General features: G+C 40.4%; 1 long non-coding RNA gene across 1 annotated transcript in view; it reads left to right on the top strand.

Annotated features, from left to right (window-relative positions):
• The first annotated feature begins 844 nt into the window (after positions 1 to 844).
• The window catches only part of LOC140512787 (uncharacterized), a 52,796-nt gene continuing 33,535 nt past the window's right edge, over positions 845 to 20,105 (top strand). Inside the window, exon 1 of the long non-coding RNA XR_011969916.1 lies at positions 845 to 1,067. This is a non-coding gene — a long non-coding RNA (uncharacterized lncRNA). The remainder of the gene's footprint in view (positions 1,068 to 20,105) is intronic.

Genomic DNA, 20,105 nt, shown 5'->3' with positions numbered 1-20,105 from the left:
TAAAAATAAATGATTGTCAATTGATTGAGTCAAGGCCCTCTATGAATCTGCTTCCAACCTACCATTCAACATTATTTCCCAGGACTCACTCCCCTCCCCCAACACCCGCAAATTCTCCTTACCAGCTAAAATGGTTTACAGACTTCCCTGCCAATACAACTTGACCTTTCTGGTCTGAAATACCTCCCCTCCCCTCTCTGCCTATCTAATCTACACTTATCCTTAAAGGCCCAGGTCATATTCCCACCTCCTCTCTGAAGCTTTCTGTGACCAGCCTAGCTGGAAGTAGTATCTCCCTTCTCAACGCCTCCTTTGGCAGTTGTTATCTGGACCATTCTTTTGGCATGTGTCAACCATTCATTTGGCATGTGTCATATGCTTCTCTGTATTGTTTGTTATCTTTTCATATGTATATGTGGGTGGAAGTTACTGGGAGGCAGATTTTCAGCTCAATGCAAAGAAGAATTTGCTCACAATTAGCTGGAATGGGATGTGGCTGTTCTTCCTGTTCATGGGGAATTTGATTTCTAAGAGTTCCATGACCTTGGGCAAGTCATTTCCCCAGAGGCAACACAGCATAGTGGAAAGAGAACTGAATTTGGAGTTTGGAAATATGAGCTCTAGTCCTATTTCTGGGACTAACTTGCCTTTGGATTTGGACAAGGCAAACCTCCCTGGAGTTTACTTTCCTTTAAAGTAAAATGGGGGTAAGGTAGGAAGTCATCCCTGACGTTCCTGGTCAAATTTTCTATAGATCTGTAAGTCTCTCTGAGCCTCTGTTTAAAGTGAAACTAGCTGATCTCTCAGACTCTTTCCAGCTCTAATGATTTATTAATTTCAGGTAGATTCTATCCTTTTGTATCTTACAGGCATAGTTGATTAAATGTGCAAGACATGAAGTGTAGTGTAATGGAAAGAACACTGCATTTGGAGTCATCACTAACAACAGAGAAAAGCATATGACACATGCCGAATGAATGGGCCAGATAACAAGCCCCAGAGGAGGCGTTAGGAGAAGGGAGATACCACTTCCAGCAAGACTGGTCAGAGAAAGCTCCAAGAAAGAGGTGGGAACCCTGACCTGGGCCTTTAAGGATTAAATAGATATCAAATCCCTGCTCTTCTATTTACTACCTTGCTAAGTCATTGCCCTTTTTGGAGCTTTAGTTTCCTCATATATAAAAAGAAGAGGTTGGCCTAGATCTGCGTTCTTAGCCTTTTTGTGTGTCATAGGTCTCTTTGAAATTCTAGAGAAGCCTATGGACACCTCAGAATAATGTTTTTAAATGCATAAAATAAAGCACACAGAATTACAAAGGAAACTGGTTATACTGAAGTACAGTTAACAAAATATTTTTTGAAAAGTTCATAGACTCCTAGATTAGATGACCTCTAAAGACCCTCAAGGCTCCAAATCTACAATTCTATCTCTTATAGGGTTGCTAGGTGGCTTAGTGGATGGAGTGCTGGGCTTAGAGTCAGGAAGACCTAAATTCATATTTGACCTCAGACACTTACTAGGTGTGTGACCCTGGGCAAAGCAGTTAACCTCTGTTTGCCTTAATCCACTGGAGAAGGAAATGGCAAACCACTCCACTATCTTTGCCAAGAAAAGCCCATGAACAGTATGGTCACAAAGTACTAGATGTGATTGGACAACAACAACCATCTCTTAGAATTCTTCCCATTCCACGCAGTTTGCACATAGTAGGTGCTGGATGAATGTTTGGTGGTTAATTGTGAATCTTCCATTGCTATACATTAGATTGTTTCACTTTATTTTTTGAATTAAAAAAAATTCCTGATGTACCGAGGATCTTTTCAGAGCACCCTCATGTATATTATGTCATTTGATACCCACATAACCCATTTTTGATAGGCTAGGTATTTTTAGCTGCACTTTATATTTGAGGACACCAAAGCTCATTGAGGTTGTGGTTTGCCAAACTGATTAGTGGCAGAGCTCGTGTACCCAGTTCTCTTTCCAGTAAACCACATTTGGCCCTCACTGGCACACTTGTAGAAATTTTCTCAAATTATTTCATATGTGAACATTTTCTTTATATTTTCCTTCTTTCCAACCTACCTAGAATCCAGACTTCGTATGGACAGGGACCACAGGTTCAGGCCAGTGTAGTAGAAAGAGGAGTTGGTTCAGAGGAAATGTGGATCCTCTGGATCCAGAGGACCTGGATTCAAATTCCAGCTCTGATACATTTTACCCATATGACCTCATTTGTTAAAAAAAAAAAAAAAAAAAAAAGATGTTAGACTAAATACTCGCTACAATCCCTTCCACATCTAAATCATATACTTAGTAAGTGCCCTAAGGGATTTAAAAATTATGCTACTGGAAACATTCTTTGAAGAAAATGGGATTTCATGATAGGGGATGTATTTTAAGTCAAACACTCTGAAAGACTTATTGAAGATGAAGGCTGTGGGAGATTGGGTATTGGAACTACATAGAACTGCAGCATGGCCTCCAAGAGGCAGGGGAGATGGCTGAATTTAAAAAAAATTCCTGATGTACATCCTAATTTTCAGAGTGCCTTCATGTACATTATCTCATTTAATACAAAATCCGTGTGTGATAATTAGGATCTTTGAGATAAACATATCCATTTACACTTCAGAAATGAGGACTTGGGCAGCACGCTAGAAGTCACAGTAACTGATCAGAGGCCAGAGCTGTGTGCTCCAGGGTCCCATGAATTCATGGAGTGGGGGGATGGGAGATAGTGAGGGGGAATTCACCTAGAGGTTTCTAGAGGATAACTGGGTTTCCCCCCAGTAGCCTGAAAGGCAAGTTTCCCTTTTTGTACCTTTGGAACCTGCAGAGGAGAGAGAGGGGGCCCAGGCAGCTAGGGAAGAGGAGACAGAGACAGAGGTCTCTTTTAGCATTTGAACAGTAGCCTAAGTACTCTCCAACTCAGTCAATCCAACAAAAAAGCACCTATTAAGAACTTACTATATGTCAGTCAAGTGCTAAACTCTAGGAGTACAAATAAAGGTCAAACTTGGTCAGTACCCAACAGAGTTCATCTTCTAAAGTAGCCCCAGCATGGCAGGACCAATGGACAGAATGTGAAAGGAAGATGGAGGATCACAGACCAATATGGAGAGAGCAAAGAAGCTCCTTCTTACATCATAAGCTCCATTCTGAATATGAGTTAAAAGAAATGGGTTTGGTAGGCCCACCCACCTGCTTCCTGTGATTCAGTGAGTCACCCCCAGCTAGATTAGGTGAGAACCTGGTCTTCTGCCTGACCCAATCTAACTGTTTTTTAAGGAAACCCCCAAAGCTAGTGTGTGTGTGTGTGTGTGTGTGTGTGTGTGTGTGTGTGTGTGTTTGTCCTTCATTGCCAAAGACCATGTCATCAGAGAAATAATGACATGATTTGCACTTGACTTTATTTTGAGTGAAGGAGGGCTGTGCAGGTCACCAGCCTCACTTCTCCTCCAGAGCCATCTGAATCTAGTGACCAGATATTCATCAGGATGACTGAAGATGACCCAGGATGAGGCAGTTGGGGTTAAGTGACATGCCCAAGGTCACATAGCTAGTGAGTGTCAAGTGTTTGACATGAGATTTGAACTTAGGTCCTCCCGACTCCTGCACTAGTGCTCTATCCACTGCACCACCTAGCTGCCCCCCCAAAGCTAATAGCACCCCCACAAAACCACAGACCTCAAGGGGCCTATGTTGTGGCCTACCCATTCCCCACTCTAAATCCCAGCCCTTTGTGACTGTTGTGCATAAACATAAGCTCCATTTCATTCCAAGTTATTAAATTTCTACAGTGCATGGGGTACTGTACTAGGTCCTGGGAGCCCCCAAAGTGCTTCCAATCTAAAGAGTGCTAAGCAAACAGGAATCATTATATGTTAGAAAATATTTAAATGCCTAAGAGATATTAAATAACGTGGTCTGAAGTGACGGATTCCCATCCTCCTTCAGGAGGAAGGGAATCACTGCTGCTGGTGGGGAGGGTGAAGTCAAGGTAGACTTCAAGTAGAACAAGGCACCTTAACTAGTCCTTGAAGGAGGGAAAGGATATTATTAAGGCCAGGAGATTGAGTTCATTCCAGACATGGGGTACCATATGCCCAAAAGATCACAGTCAGGAGACAGCAGGCAGGCTGAGAGGGTAGGAACAATGAGTCATCTAGTTCCAATGCAATGTACAGTATAGGAAAAATAACAATGTCAAATAGGTTGGAAAGATAGCTTGGAGTCATATTGGAATGGACCTTGGGGCTAAATAGTTTGAACTTTATCGTACAGCCAGGAATATGCTGAAGCCAGCTCACAAAGACTGGGAAAACTGGTTGTTAAATTTCTGTTGGGAGCATTTGCACTTTGGAAATTGGCAAACTCGACACATCAGGACTTGATTTATTGTTTTGCTGATTGTCTAAACTTAGAAAAGTGATGTATAAAATGTTAATAAAGCAGATTTAAAGTATGCCCTATTTAGAGTATCAGTTATTAAACATTTACTACTTCTATAACTTTAATGCTTCTAAAGTACCATACGGGCATTATCTCATTTGATCTTCCCAATAACCTTGTGAAGTAAGTGCAATTATTATTGTATTTCCCTCTTTACAGATGAGGGCCAGAGGGATGAAGTGATTTTCCTAGTTACATAGCCAGCAAATGCCTGAAGCAGGATTCAAACTCAAGTCTCTCTGATTCCAAATCCAGCACTCTATCTACTTACTCCACTCAGCTGCTTCCTTAGGACTTAGAAATACTACCTCATACCATCTGTGTAGTGGAGGGATAGGAGAGGAAGATGCTTGAGGCAGAGAAGCAATCAAGACAGGCAGACGTTACAATGGTCAAGGCAAGAGGCAACGAGGGAGTCTACTGGAGTTGTGGCAGTGGTCGAGAAATAAACATATTATAAGCACTAGAGATATTTTGAAGGTGGAATCAATAGGATTTAACAACTGGTTAGATGTAGGAGGCAGGGTAGAGGGAAGAGTCAATAATGACAGAGGTTTCCAGCCTGGATGTGTGGGAAAATGGCAGAAAGGGTAGGTTTGGGAGGGAAGATGATGAATTTAATTTTGGACATGTTGCATCTGGGATGTCAGTGACTTATGGTGAGATGTTCATCAGGCAATTAGAAATAGGGGATTTGAGCTCAGAGGTGAGTTAAAGTCTAAAGAAATCAATTTGGGAGTCATCTGTAAAATGGTGATAACTGAAATCATGTTAATGGATGAAATTGCCCAGGAAGAGCATTAGAGAGAGGAAGAAGGAAAGAGGATGGATTGGGAATGGGGGAGATTCTCATTTTTAAAGAGTAGGGGAAGGAGGAGGAACCAGTAAAGGAAGCCAAGAGAGATCGAGAACCAGGGAAGAGCAGGACCTTAGAAATTAAGGGAGAGGAGAGTATCAAAAAGCAGTAGCTCATTAGCAATATCAAGTGCTAAAGAAAAGTCAAGGAAGTAGAAGACCGAGGTCAATGGAATCGACCATGAGGAGGGAACTGTTTATGTTGAGATAACTTTTGAGAAAGAGTAGTGGGGAAGGAAGCCAGATTGCAAGGGGCTTCTCAGACCAAGCAGGATTCTCAGAGGCAGAGGGAAGACAAGTTAGGGTTGGGGGTAGGTGAGAAAGACAAAAGAACAAAAACTGTCAAACCAGTAATGGGTCTCATTGATTTATCAATTGTTCCTCTCCTACTCAAGTTACTATAAGGGCTCTCCATTATTTTCCACCTTTTCAAGGCCTTTCAGTCTAGCCCTATCCAATCTTTTTAGCCTCATTTCCCCATTACCCATCAGTATACCATCTTCTCCAGCCAGGCCATTCTCCAATTAAATATTTTTCTCATCAGCATTTTTCATGCTGTTTGTCCTACCTGAGTTTGTACCTTCTTCACCCTCTACCTATTCAAATCCTATCCATCCTTCAAAATCCAGTCCAAGGCTCAGCCTCTCCAGGAAGCCTACCTTGACCATTCTAGGCTACACTCACCCATCTTGCCCTTCTCTGAATTCTTATTGCTTTTATAGCATGAAGCACAGGTTAGCCTTTGATTTCTTTCTAATTATGTCCTGTGTGTTGGTTCTGTCTCCCTAGGGAAACTCTGAGTTCCTTGAAGCTGGGAGGTAGGGTGGGGAGAGACCTGTCTCAATCTTTTTGTCATCCTCATGGAATTTAACCCTGAGTCTATTGCAAAGTTCTTGTTCCCACCTCAGTCTGTTTCTGATCTAGCCACTCACTTGAAAATTCCTCAGCCACTGAATCACAAATGGAGTAGGGAAAAGTCTATAAGAAAAAACAGCAAAATATCAAGGCCAAGGTCAGAGAAGCATAGCTGTGCCGTTTACTCACAGGGCCAAGAGCGGGCCTGTGGGCCATGGTTGTAGGTAGTCAAGGAGGGGAGGTTAAGGATGGTATGAAGCTTCAGAAACTTCTTTTCCAAGGGTTCCTCCTCTACCTGATTTGGGCCAGGGCTCTGCTCAAGGCATCCATCTCTCATTCTCAGAGTGCCATAAAATTATAGGAGTGGAAGGGATATTACAGACAAGAGGAAGATAATCAGAAAATGTGTTATTCTATTTTTTTAGTATAGAGAATCCTGGCATGACGTATCATCAAGACAATATTCACAGCACTGGTGACTATGAGTATGCCAGCATAGTTCTCAATCACAAAGTATAAAAGACTCTCCATATAGAAGGCAGAAGAAAAACATTTATTTAAGCACCAGAAGGCCAAATCTGTCATGGTGACCAAGAAGTTAATAAACATGATCACAGCAGGGGGCAAAGCGATTCTCAAACCTCCCCTCCCCCAGTCAGGGTTTTCTCAACTGTCAACTGTCATAATGTATCAGTTGGGCCTGTGTCAGCTAACCTGTGTCAGCAGACCTGTATTCTTTCCCCTCTGACCTGACCCCACTCACTCACTTCCTCCCGGTTCTGCTCCACCCTTCCTGTTCCGCCTCTTCAGCAAGCTCCTCCCACCACATGTGACCCAGGCTTCCAGGGGATCCAAGCAGATCATATGGACCTATTAACTAATGAGAAAGATCTTTCTATTTTAAATTACTATTACATAGGAGAACTTATACTACCCCAAATTTCAGTCCATAGATAAGTCCTGGGGAGTTGCCTGAGTTACCTAGAGGCTAAATTATATGTCTTAGAGTCACACAGTAGGTTTCAGATGTAGGCAATGAACCCAGTTCTCCTTGGTTCTGGGTCCAGTAGTCTATCCACCATACAACACCGCTTCTCTCACACATGGATCAGTAATATCTAATAATTGGAAAGGACTTCAGGAAACTATCTGATGCAGAAAACTTTTCTATAACATACTCAACAAGTTTCACTTCTACTTGAACACTTCCACTGATGGGAAACTCACTGCCTTCCATATATCTCTTGAATATTCTCCCCTCTCCTCTGATGATGTCACCACCCTGGTGCAAGTCCTCACCTCCTCACCTCTAGACTACTGTGGTAGCCTGCTTCTTAGTCTGTCTGCCGCAAGTCTCTCCCCTGTCTAGTTCATTCTTTATTCAGCAGCTAAAGCAATTTTTCTAAAGCACAAGTCTGACCATGTCTCCCCCCACTCAACAAACTCTACGACCTAGAGGGGAGCCATTCCCTGACTACTTCTTAAAGAGGTCTGTTCACTAAATGGGCATGACCTCCAAGTAAGTACCTGAAAAGGCCTTAGCCTAAAAAGGCCAAGGTCTCCCACTGCATCCAGGGCCATCTCCAGTCATCCTGATGAGTATCTGGTCACTGGATCCAGATGGCTCAGGAAGAAGAAAGTGAGGTTGGTGACCTTGCACAGCCCTCCCTCACTCAAAACAAAATCAAGTGCAAGTTGAGTCATCATTTCTCTGATTTCGTGGTTTACTTTGAAAAGGAAGGACCAACACAACAACAATGACCTCCAGGATCAAATACGTTGTAATGTAGACTCCTTTATAAACTAATCTCACTCCCATCCCCTCCCCTCTTCCAATCTTCTTACTTCTCACACCCTGTCATGGTACTTTTCAGTTCAATGACACTGGCCTCTTTGCTGATCCATGAATAAAACACTCCATCTCTTAGCTCCAGGTACTTTCACTGTTCTTCATGCCTTGAATGCTCTCCTTCCCAATCTCCTCTTACTGGTTTCCCTGGCTTCCTTCAAGCTCCAGATAAAAATCATATGTGTGTATGTACATATATAGATACATACATATACATATATATATACATACATATAGAGAGACAGACAGACAGACAAAGACAGAGAGAGTGCTTATTTATGCAGTTGTTTGAATGTCTCCCCCATTAGATTGTGAGCTTCTTCAGGGCAGAGACTGTCTTTTGTTTTCTATCCCCAGTGCCTAGCACAGTGACAGACTACCTACTAGTAGATAATACTTCCTGACTAATGGACTAACATAGAGTTCTTCATGTCACCATGATGGGATACAGACTCTAGGAACCCCTTTGAACTCTCCTTGAATCTTTCCACTTAATCAGACTTTTCAGGACCAAATCTGTTACCCTTAACCTACCCTAGCCCTCCATTGTCTGTTATCTCCCAATTGCTTCCAGCTGTTTCCCATCCTAGATCACCTCTAAATCCCACTTTTTTGGTTCTGTTCTCTAGTCATCCCAGTCCCATCAAGATCCTCCTTAGATTCCTCCTCAAAACCTTCCCTAAACTCCTCCTCCCATCACCCCAGACTACTAGACCACCCCTAGATCCCTCCTACAGTCTTTCTATATATATAAGATCTTTCCTGTCTCCATGAAGGTGCTCAGACTCAATTCTATCTGGCCTCTTGTCAACACAAGCATCACAAATGGTTAGGCTTCTTAAGAGTCAACCCAATATGGGGAATCTTTAATAATTTTGTTTTACTTTGGCTAAAAAAAGGCTTGGGTCAAATTCATTTGGGCAGTGTCAGTATTTTTGTTATTTAGGGTTAGAATCAAACTCTAACCCTAAATAACCATAACCCTAAGCACCCCAAACATCAACATTATGGTTCCCTGACCTCAACAGAGAACTCAGAACCACAAAGTAAAAGGCCTTGGTAACAGACTGGATATGGGGTGGGAGTGGGGGAAGGTGAAATACTGCCAGGAGTACAGGATAACATATCATGAACTCAGGGGAACTGGTAGGATGGTGGTGTTCTCTACAATAAGAGAAATACAAATATTCAAGGCAGTTCCAGACTTCAAAGAGTTTACATTCTAATGGGGAAGGCTATCCATATTGGGGTGTGGTGGTTAGGGAGGAAAGTTTTGGCCTGGAAAGTCAGAGGGATGGTTATTGGCAACAGGATAATTTGTTGACATGTGCTTTCCAGGAACGGTAGTATTGATTTGATGACTATTTTCAGAACTGGGGCTGGAAAGGGACATGTGGGGGTGGGAGGGTATGTACACAGCAACATGGCATGAAGATGATTGGGAAGTAGTGTGAATATTCCCTTTTAAGAAGCCCCAGAGTCCTTGGACAGGAGCTGGATATATGTGACCTACCCACAGTTCCTTGCAGGCAGGGCCACTGCCATTTTTCTATCCTCAGTAACCAGTATATGGGGGGAGGTGACACTTATTAAATGCAACATTTTCCTAATATCCCTTCTTTGTTATCACATTTCTGCCACCCACTGTCTGACTTTGGATATATCACTGAACTTATTTCTTTATCTGGAAAATGTAGGGGTCAGACAGGAAGTAGAATTTACGATAGTAATTCCCTCTATTTTTCATTGGGCAGAATCCCTCTGGAATATCCTGTTGGATTCTAGGTGCTTTATAGGAAGGACATTGACAAGTTGGAGCAAGTGGAGAAAGAAGATGAGCACTAGGGTCCTATCATATTGTAAATGGCTGATAGGAGATGAGGCTATTTGGCCTGTAAAAGTAAAGGTTCAGGTGAACCATTGGCTGTCTTCGTGTATTTAAAGGCATGGCAAAGAGCGAATAGACATGTTCTGTTATATCCTAGAAGAGAAAACTAGGACATAGAGGTAGAAGTCCTCTCCAACTTCTGAGGTCCCCTTGGATTTCATTAAATGGTATGTAAAGTCAGTATGTAACAGTATGTAAGCCTAGAGCGTTAGGCTTAGAAACAAAGATGCCTTTTGTTAAAGAGGGGAACTGAGCCTTGACGTTCAGGTTAAGGGTTCCGCAAAACAGGTAAGGAGGGAGAGTGTTTCAGGCATGAGGTGAGGGGGAGCAGGCGGAATCACCTGTGCAAAGGCATAGGAGTGGGAAATAAACTGTTGTTATCTTGGTTTTGGGGACATCAAATAGATCAGTGTGACTGAGATGCACATAATTTTCTTCTCTGTACAGGCAACAGTGAGCCACAGGAGCTTCTTGAGAAGAGGAGTGACATGACCAGACTTGGGCTTTAGGAATATTCATTTGGCAGATGTGTGGAGGATAGATAAGAAAGGGGAAAGGATGGATTCTGGGAGACCAGTGAGGAGGCTATTGCAATAATATGGGCCTAGGGTTAAGAGTTGTATGAATGGCCTTAAAAATATATCATAAAAAGTCAAGTTAAAAAGTATTTGTCAGTGTTCTTCACTTTTGTTTTGAGCCCTAGGACATTGCTTCCCTTGCCCAATACTAGTCCTGGCTTTGATTCCAGGTGTAAACAACAGCAACACATACATTCAAGTGAAAAAAAGCTAACAATACCACGCAACATACAGTTGTGCTCAATGGGTGGTACAGGCAATTAGGGCTACAGAGAAAGGAGAGATGTCTGTGGATAGGTTGGTGAAGGAAGGCTTTCAAGATAGTGAATTTGAAAGATGGTTAGGCTTTGGAGAGGTTGACAGCTTGTTAATATCTCTGAAAATGCCAACTTTGAATATGTGCTCAGGACACCTGCCCTAATAAGAAGCCCTAAACTGAACCTGAGAACATAAAAAGAAAAGCTTTACCAGAGTCAAACAACATAGTCTTTAGAGTTCCCTTTACTTTGCTTAGAGAGTGTTTATTTAAAGAAAATCAGCATTGTTTGCTCAAAAGCAATGGCTCCAGCTGGGGTGTGGAATTATCAGTGAAAGCTGGGGCTTTAATCAGTTGCAAAGTTAGGTGACTCAAACCCATTCTCTTTCCCCTTCAAGAGCAGGATAGGGAATGTTCCAGCTCCAACATGAGGGGAGGAGGGAAACTTGCTCCTGTCCCTGGAAAGTTCTCCCAGAAATGATTAGGCTGGGTTTGAGGTGGGAGCATATGGGAAGGGGGAAGGTTTCATTGGTGATATGGTCATGGGATGTCACTCATGAATGACATTTTAGGATAAAGCCCTCTCCAGGCTCAGCTGAATGGGACAAAAAGGAGGTAGGACTATGGGTGACAGTAACATCTGCACAGGTCCTAATGCCTAATGCCCAAAGTAGCAAGATTCTGGTCCTTAATTTTGAGTTATTTGTGATCTGTCTTGCCTGAACTAGATGGTCAGATCCTTAAGAGTGAGGACTGCTTTCCCCTCCTCCCCCTTTCCTGGGAATCCTCATCCCGGTGCATAGTTCAGGGCTAAATATGATGTTAGTATTCAGAGAATATTAAGAGACTGGAGGAACACTTTAGCAATGGTTAGAGATCTTTCTCCTTATCTCATCATCTAAGCCATCTCTCATGTCCCAGGCCTTAGCTTTCATCTACAAACATATCACCAATGCTGTTCCAGGACAGCCCTAAGACTTCCTCCAACCCAGCAGTCTGACTCAGATGGAGGTACTAAGGGATGACTTATGGGAGGATGTGGAGGCTGTCAGTGACATTAATCTCAAAACAACTTTCCTGCCAAGATTATTTAGAGGGTGGGGCAATCTTTCTCTCATTCCCCCCCCCCCCCCCTCCAAGGAGGGGACTGGTCAGTTGTGAAGATTATTGTTGTTGTTAAGTCCTTTCAGTCATGTCTGACTTTTCATGACCCCATTTGGAGTTTTCTTGGCAGAGATACTAGAGTGGTTTGCCTTTTCCTTCTCCAGCTCATTTTACAGATGAGGAAACTGAAGCAAACAGAGTTAAGTGACTTGCCCAGGATCACATAGCTAATAAGTATCTAAAGTTAGATTTGAACTATGAAGATGAGTCTAATGATTCCAGGTTCAGCACTCTATCTGCTGTGCCACCTAGCTGTCCTGTGAAGATTATACTTTCTCTTTCTCTTTTTTCTTACGCAAAAAGAACTCTGATCTATGCAATGGTCAACCAAAATACCAGAGGATCAACGATGAAGCAAGGCATCCATCTCTGGACTCAGGATGCAGAATAAGCCATTCATTTTTTGGACATGGCCAATGAATGGATTTGGATTGCTTGATTATACATATTTGTTAAATGAGTTTTGATGGGAGTGGGGGAAAGAGAAATAGTAAGAAGAGAAAACATTTTTGTTAATTGAAAAAAATTTTTTTTTAAATACTCTACTTGTACTTGGTCACTACATCAGCCTCTTAATTCCTATAAGGAATTTAGTTTTCCTGAAGGGAAGTTAGGCTTGGATACACAGTTTAGTCTCAGAGGGGAAGAAACTCAGTGGAAAGATTTCCTGAGAGGAGGTCCTGTGAAATAGAAGCAGGTAGGAAATTTCTGATGCTCACCAGTATGACCTTTAAACATTTCTGAAGCCTTTACTTGGGGTAAGGGTAAGTCCCTTTGCCTCCTTCATTCCTCCCTGTGCACCCCCCCAAGGTGATTCATTTACGTGATATCTAGGACTGTGCTGGAGGTGTGGCCATCATGAATCACCATCTCAGGCTAAGTATAATAGGAGAGGGCTGTCCCTGGGGACAGGAACTTCTTGAATTTGTTTTGTGGTATAGCACAGAGTTCAGAATTTGGAGTTAAAAGATCTGGGTTAAAGTCTCTGCCACTTTTACTACTAGCTATGTGACTTTAGACAGGTCATTTCATCTCTCTGGGCTTTTCCAGCTCTAGGCTATAAGCCTAGGATCTTTAAGGTTCTTTTCACTTCTACAGACTTTGTGCGAGTTTAAAGTGTTTTTTTTATGTATTGTGTGTGATTGATTACACTGTCATAGTGGTAACTTACAATATGATTGAGGGGGTACCTAGGAGGACCATCATGCTCAAGGTATCTCTCCTACTGTCTAATAGTGTAGCACTAAAAACCCCTTCCTTTAGGTCTTAATGCTCTTAATTCTTCCTAGTCTATGAGCGGTTAGAGTAGTGTAAAGCTTTGAATAAGGTTGAGGGGAAGGGAGGTAGTTGAGAGGGTGAAGTTGATGGGGGATCCAGTCCTAGGAAGGTATGGTGCTATTAGTTCCCTGGGACAAAGCCCCTGGGTGTCACCCTACTGATGATTATGGCTCTGCAGTGGAAAACATGATTAGGATTTAAGAGATCTGGGTTTGAGCCTAGAAAGATAGATTAGAACCAGACTGTGAAGGGCTTTAAATGTGAAACAAATGAGTTAGCATTTCATCCTAGAAGCAAAAGGGAACCACTGGAGAGTTTTGAGTTGGTGAGGAACATAGTTCAGACACATGCTTTAGGTATACTGATTTCACAACTGTGGTCAGGACAGATTGAAAAAGGGAGAGATTGGAGGCAAGGAGACCAATTAGGAGGTTATTGTAATAGTCCAGGGGAGGGGAGATGAGAACCTAAACTAGGTGCTGGTCATGTGAGTGGAGAGAAGGGTATAGATGCAAGAGATGTTGTGGTGAAGGTAGAATTGATAAAACTTGAAGAGGAAATTCAAGGAAGATTCCTACATTACAGAGCTAAGTGACTGGAAGAGCAATGGTGCCCTCAAAAGAAATACGAAGTGGGTAGTTAGAAAATAGGATGCGTTCCCTCCTGGACCTGTAAAGTCTGAGATGCCTATAGACCAGAGAGAGATTAGGGTGGGATATATAGCTTTGGAAGTCATTTGTGTGGAGATGATAACTGAACCCATGCCCAATGAGATCACCAAAGGAGAGGGGGAAAAAGGAAAACGTCTGGAATAGTAACTCTCCAACAGTGACAGAGCAAATAACAGCTGTTTACTTCACTAAAGACTAAGGTCATTTGATATGTATGACCTCCCTCCACTTCCTTCTACTAGCTAATCCTCAAAACTTCCCAGTATCATGGCCCATTCTTTCTTCCCTTTATCTTAGATAAAAAGGTACCACTAATACTTGCTAATGCTAAATCTACCTACAGTTTTTATTCTATGCTCTACCATTTCTTCTATGGGTCCCAGCCCAACTCACTCTTGATCATTGCTTGGGTTTTGATGGCTCAGAATAAGTATAAACAGGCATTGTTTCTGTTCTGGTTAGAAACTCTGAGCGTCTTCCCCTCCCAGATTGATTTTTTTTTTAAGTAGGTAAAAAGAAGCAATTTTTTCCCCCAATCCCTTAACTAGCCTTAATCACTAAATGGGTGTGTCCTCAGACAAACTGAAACTTGGGAAAGACCTCAGCCTAAAAAGGCTAAGATCTTACACTGCATCTGGGGTCATCTCCAGTCATGCTGATCTATATCTTGCTCCTGGACCCAGATGGCTCTGGAGGAGAAAGTAAGGCTGGTGACTTTGCACAGCCCTGCCTCACTTAAATCCAATTCACTTGCAAGTCATGGCATCACCTTCCTGATGTCATGGTCCTCTTAGAGAATGAAGGACAAACAACAACAATCTTTCATGTGCTGCTAATCTCTCTTGCTATTGGCTCCTTACTATCCATTAAAAAAAAATTCAGTTTTACATAATCCTCTAAAAAAATCCTTCCCTGGATCATTTTATTTGGTTTAGCTCCCATTATATTTCTTTTCTTCCTTTTACTGCAAAACTACCTAAAAATTTGCCTATACCAGACACTACCACTTCTTTACCACCCACACTCTCCTCAGTAGGTTGAAATTTGATTTCCGGCCCCACAGATCAAGTGGAACTTTTATCTCTCAAAGGTCATCAATGATCATAGATCCAATGACATTTTTTCAGCCTTTATCCTTGACCAAGACACTACAGCTTTTGACACTTGGACCACTCACTTCTGTGTCCTCTTTCTTTGTTTCATAGAAACCAGATTCTTATCCTACCCTTCTAACACCTCTTTTGTCTACTTCACTAGCTCCTCATCCTCTTCTCAAATAGGTGTTTCCTAACCCCATCTGTCTTTGTCTTCTCTCTCTCTCTCTCTCTCTTTCTCTCTCTCTCTCTGTTCCTCTCTCTCTCTCTTTCTCTGTTTCTCTCCTCTCTTTATACTTCCCCCTCCTCCCACCCTTTCCAGGCTGCATTTCTGACTCTCCACATTTTCTCTACCATAGTACAGAAAATTTTTTGCTCTGGAAGTTCATTCTAACTCTGGACTTATCACACTGCCTCTGTGGCCTGTTTTTTTCATTAGTTCCTCTCAGAATCTCCAACTGGACTCATGATTCTGCAGCCTTTCTCTGCCCTGCACCGTGTGCCTCCTGCCTTCTTCCCTGTTATGTGTCATTTTCTTCCATTAAAATATAAACTCACTGAAGGTAGAGCCTTTCTTTCTGTTTATATTTGTACTCCCAGTGCTTTACTTGGAGCCTGACACACAGCAAGCCTCAGTGGATAAAGCCCTGAGCCAAGGGTCAGGCAGGCAGGAATACAAATTCAGCCTCAGATATGTCTTAGCTATGTGATCCTGGGCAAGTCACTGAACCTCTGTCTGCCTCAGTTTCCTCATCTGTACAATTGGGAATAGTCACAGCACCTACCTCACAGGGTTGTTGTGAGGATCAAGTGAGACACTAGTTGTGAAATGCTTAACATGGTGCCTGGCACACAGGAAGCACTGCATATATATCAGCTATTATTATGATTGTTATTCACAACCTGACCCCTTCCTAATTTTCCATTATTCTTGTATTTTAATCCCCTCCATACACCTGTGGTCCAGCTATGTTGTCCTATTTACTGTTCCTCACATCCCACACTTATATCCCTACCTCTATGCTTTTGTATTGGCCATTGTTCATGTCTACAATGCTCCCCTCTCCTCACTTTCACCTCCTAGAAGTCCTGGCTTCCTTTAAGACTCAATTCAGAGGGAATTGTGGGAAGATGAATAAGGCAGGAAATTACCTGCCTCTCCCAAATTTTCCCCCAAATAACTTAAAATAATGCCTCAAAGTGAATTTTAGAGAGGTAGAAATAATTAAAAGTTGAAGTACGGCAGTCATCCAGCCTAGGACAACTTGGGAGGATGTTAGGAAAGATCTGATCCCCTGGGGTGGTGGTCTGGCCCAGCAAAATGCAGATACCATTGGGTAGATATGACTGAGTCAACAAACAGCCTGCCCTGGGAGCAGATTTTGCTCCACAGATGGTGTGGGGATTGGGCAGCTGATCTGCGACAATTGGGAGGGGCCTCCACTAGCACTGGACATGGGGCCCTGGCTCATTGATCAGACATGGTCTCAGGCTATGGCGGTGAGTGAGGACGAACAGGAGCCCTGGTGGTTATGATCAATGGCAGGAAAGTGGAGCCTAAAGTTTCTGTTTTAGGGTGGAGGGGTGAGTTGATACATGTAGTTACCTGAGGGACGACAGGAAACAAGAGTGTTGGCTGTATTGGGGACCCTGGTTGAGGCTCAGGAGCAGGGAGAAATACCCAAAGTCTTTCATAGACTCAGGCTTGAGCCATAGGAACAGTAACTGCACCTGACCTTGGATTATAGAACATTGGAAGAACCAAAAAGTCAAAGACCTTGAGATAGAGCTGAGAAAAAAACAGTACAAAAAACCTGAAGCCTGAGATATTATCCCTCACAGGCCAGGAGCAGAGAACAACCCCAACATAAAGTTAACAGTCAAGAAATAGGCCATTAATTTTTTAAAAAGGAAGCAAATAACAGAGAAAGAACACAACAATAGAGAGCTACTATGATGAAAGGAAAGATCAGGGTTCAAATTCAGAAGAAAACAATGAAGTCAAAACAGTTACTTGTAAAGTTTCAAAGAAAAGTGTAAAATGCTCATAATTCCTAAAAGAGTTCTTAGAAGAACTTAAAAAGGACTTTTAAAGTCAAAAAAGACTGAGGAAAAATTGGGAAGAGAAATAAAGAGTAATGTAAGAAAATCAAGAAAATTATCAAAAGAAAGTCAACCAGTTAGAAAAAGAGAGAAAAAAAATTTATGAAAGTAAATAACTGCTTAAAAATAGAATTGGGCAAGGAGAAGCTAATGACTTCATAAGACATCAAGAAATAATAAAACAAAATCAAAAGAATGAAAAAATAGAAAAGAATGTGAAACTTCCCTTTAAAAAAACAACAGATCTGGAAAACACTGAAGAGAGATAATATAAGAACTGTTGAACTACTTGAAATTATGATTTTAAAAAGGGTCTAAACACTCTACTTCAAGAAATTATTATGGAAAATTGCCATAAAATTTTAGAACTAGATGGTAAAATAGAAATTGAACAAATTTACCCATCATTACCTGAAAGAGATCCCAAAATGAAAACTCATGGGAATATTATAGCTGAGATTCAAAGCTGCCAAGTCAAGGGGAAAATATTACAACTAAAAAGAAATTATTTCAATATTGTGGGGCTAAAATCAGGATAATACGAGATTTAGCAACTTCTACATTAAAAGACAAAAGGATGTGGAATATGATATTGCAAAGAGCAAAGGAACTGAGTTTGCAACCAAGGATAACATACCCCGCAAAGCCGAGTGTAGTCCTGCAAGGGAAAAAATGGCTATTTAATAAAGAACTAAAGTATTTTCAGGTATTCCTAAGAAGAATAGAAAATTTGACTTGCAAGAATTAGGAAAAAATATAAATGATAAATATGAAAGGCTACTTATAAGGGATTTAAGGTTAAACTGTTTACTTCTTATATGGGAAAACGATATTTGTAACTCTTAAGAATGCTATCATTACTTGGGCAGTTACATAGAGTAGCTGTACAAGAGTCTACATAGATAGAAAGCTTGGGTGTGAGCTGATTATGATAGGATGATCCTAAAAATGAAACCGGGTAGGGAGAGGTAAAATGGAGCAAATTATCTCATACAAAAAATGCATGAAAAGAGAAACTTATAGTGGAGGGGAGGATGGGCTAGATGGCAGATAGTGCAGTAATCTTAGGAACTGGGTTAAAGAGGGAATAACATACATCTAGTAGGATATAAAAGTCTTCTTAACTTACAGAGAAATAAGAAGGCAAAGGAATAGGATAAGGAAGGGACCCTTAGAAGGGTGTACGGAGCAGATAGACAGTGTTCAGAAGCAAATTAGATTTTTGAGGAAGGATAGAGAAAGAGAGAAGGATAAACAGTGAGGAAAAGTAGGATGGAGGGAAATATACAATTAGTAATTATAAATTTGAATGTGAATGTGATGAACTTATCCATAAAGCAAAAACAGATAGAAGACTGGATCAAAAACTAGATCTGACAATATGTTATTTACAAGAAATATTTAAAAAGGAGAGACACACACAGAGTAAAAATAAAGAGGTGAAGTTGAATTTATTATTCTACTGCTAATAGTAAAAAAAAAAAGCAGGGGCAGCAGTTATGATCTCAGAAAAAGTTATAACTAAAATAGATTTTAAAGGGAAAGATAAATGAATTACAGGCAGAAATAGCAAAAGTCTAATAGTGGTGCGTTTCACCCTTCCTCTCTCAGAATTAGATAAATCTAACCAAAAAATTAATAAAAGGAGGCCAAGCAAATGAATAGGTCTTAGATATGATAGATATCTGAAGAGAATTGTATGGGAATTAAAAGAAATATACATTTTTCTCATTGGCACATGGCATCTTTACAAAAATTGACTATAAATTAGGTCATCAAAACTCTATAATTAAATGCAGAAAATCAGAAAAGTTAAATGCATCCTTTCCTGATCATAGTGCAATAAAATTGCATTTAATAAAAAATCACAGAAACATAGATTACAAATTAGTTAGAAGCTAAATAACCTAAACTTAAAGAATGAGTGGGTTAAAGTGACAGAAACAAATAATTTTATTAAATAGAATAATAAAAATGAGACAACATATCAAATCTTATGGGATATGGCAATAGCAGTACTCAGAAGAAATTTATATCTCTAAATGCTTACATCAACAAAACAGAAAAAGAGCAGATCAATGAATTGGGTATGCTTAATTTTTTAGAAATTAGAAAAAGGAGAAATTAAATATCTCCAGTTAAACACCAAATTGGAAAGGCTCAAAATTAAAGGTGAGAAGAAAACTGAATGTAAGAAAACCATTGAATTAATAAATAAAACTAGGAATTGGATTTTCTAAAAAAAAGAAAAAAGAAAAAACACATATACACATCAAAACACCAAAGTAGGAATTGGTTTTATAAAAAAAAAGTAGATAAAACATTAATATGATTTTTAAAAAGAGAGAAAAAAACCAAATCATTAGTATCAAAAATGAAAATGAAGATAAATTAAAGCAATTGCTAGGAGTTATTTTTTTCATTTACATGCCAATAAATTTAACAATTTAAGTGAAATGGAAGAATACTTACAAAAATAGAAACTGCTCAGGTTAACAGAAGAAGAAATAGAATATCTAAAGAAACTCATTTTAGAAAATGAAATTGAACAGGGTATAAATGAGCTTCCTAAGGAAAAAAAGTCTTTGGACCAGATGAATTTACAAGTGAATCCTACCAAACATTTAAAGGTCAACTAATTCTATTATTAAATAAATTATTTTGAATAATAGGCAAAGAAGTAGTCCTACCAAACTCCTTTTATGAAACAAGTATGGTGTTGATATCTAGGCCAAAAAGAGTAAAAACACAAAGAAAATTATAGACCAATTGTGCTAATGAATATTGATGTAAAAATCCTAAATAAAAAAAACTGACTAGGAGACTATAATCCATCACAAAGATTATACATCATGACTAAGAGGATTTATACCAAGAATACAGGGCTATCTCAATATAAGGAAAACTATTACTATAACTGATTCTATCAATAACAAAAATAAACAAAAATCATATGATTATATCAAGTAGATGTAGAAAAAGTTTTTGACAAAATACAACACTCATTCCTATTAAAAATACTTGAAAGCATAGGTATAAATGTATTTTTCCTTAAAAT

Source organism: Notamacropus eugenii, chromosome 1 (assembly GCF_028372415.1).
Source record: "Notamacropus eugenii isolate mMacEug1 chromosome 1, mMacEug1.pri_v2, whole genome shotgun sequence".
Taxonomy (NCBI): domain Eukaryota; kingdom Metazoa; phylum Chordata; class Mammalia; order Diprotodontia; family Macropodidae; genus Notamacropus; species Notamacropus eugenii.
Note: the sequence above shows the minus strand (reverse complement) of the source record. Positions and strands in the feature narration are given on the sequence as shown.